We start from the raw sequence: 953 nt of genomic DNA, 5'->3' as shown, positions 1-953 counted from the left end.
TGTGTGTTGGATGTAACTTATTAAAATGGCTGTAGATCTATATTTTATTTATGTTATAACAGCATGTGAGTTTTAATTTATGCATTTTTTTATATTATTCATAATATTTAATTTAATTTTTTAATCCCACTGTGGGGTGGGTGGGATGCTGATGATTGTGGCATACTGTATTGTAAACTATAACTGAGTTGAATGTTATTTTTCACCTGAAGGAGTCAGCTGTTGGTGGGGGCGTCTGTGCAGACATATTTACTGGAGAAGACCAGGGTGGCGTGCCAGCCGGCGAACGAGAGGAACTTCCACATCTTTTACCAGGTGAGAGCGGCGCTGAACCTCATTTTGATATCAATACTTTATATACATATATATATATGTGTGTATATGTATATAGTGTGTGTGTAGAGCAGGTGTAAATGCTGATTTGGTTTCTCAGATGATGAAAGGAGCCACAGAGGAGCAGAGGACGGACTGGAAGATGCCACGCGACCAGCGTTTCGTGTGGCTGCCAAATTCTGAAAAAACTGTTGAAGGTTGGTGTTTCTTTTTTATTTAAAAAAAATGTATTTGGACATTTATTTAATAGATTTTTTCACTCATAACTCTTCTCGTGATGTTTTCAGAGGACTGTTTTCAGGAGACTGTGGAGGCGATGGTTCATCTGGGCATCAGTGCTGAGAGACAGAGACAGATATTCAGGGTGAGTTATTCTTAAATTTAAGCAGCTCGGTTTATCATTTATGAAAAACCAGAAACATTTAATAAACACTTTATTACACACTATAATGCAGTTAAAAGTAAAGGTAAGCAGAAAGAGTTGGTCTGTATTCGGGACACATTTATGCCGCTCATGGCTGATGAAACAAGTAAAACTGACTGAAAATGAAATATTATATGAATAATATGAATGTTTTAATCCTGCATTTTATTTTATCAAATTTTATCTTACCTTAATA

The 953-nt window shown here is 35.9% G+C and overlaps 1 long non-coding RNA gene across 1 annotated transcript; it reads left to right on the top strand.

The window, feature by feature from the left end:
- The first annotated feature begins 216 nt into the window (after positions 1-216).
- On the top strand, positions 217-697 carry LOC121939643. The gene is made up of 3 exons (XR_006105498.1): positions 217-315; positions 434-530; positions 621-697. It is a non-coding gene; the product is annotated as an uncharacterized LOC121939643 (long non-coding RNA).
- The last annotated feature ends 256 nt before the right edge of the window (positions 698-953 follow it).

This window comes from Plectropomus leopardus, unplaced genomic scaffold (assembly GCF_008729295.1).
Source record: "Plectropomus leopardus isolate mb unplaced genomic scaffold, YSFRI_Pleo_2.0 unplaced_scaffold53820, whole genome shotgun sequence".
Lineage (NCBI taxonomy): Eukaryota > Metazoa > Chordata > Actinopteri > Perciformes > Serranidae > Plectropomus > Plectropomus leopardus.
The sequence above is the reverse complement of the archived record's forward strand: the minus strand, read 5'-3'. Positions and strand labels throughout refer to the sequence as shown.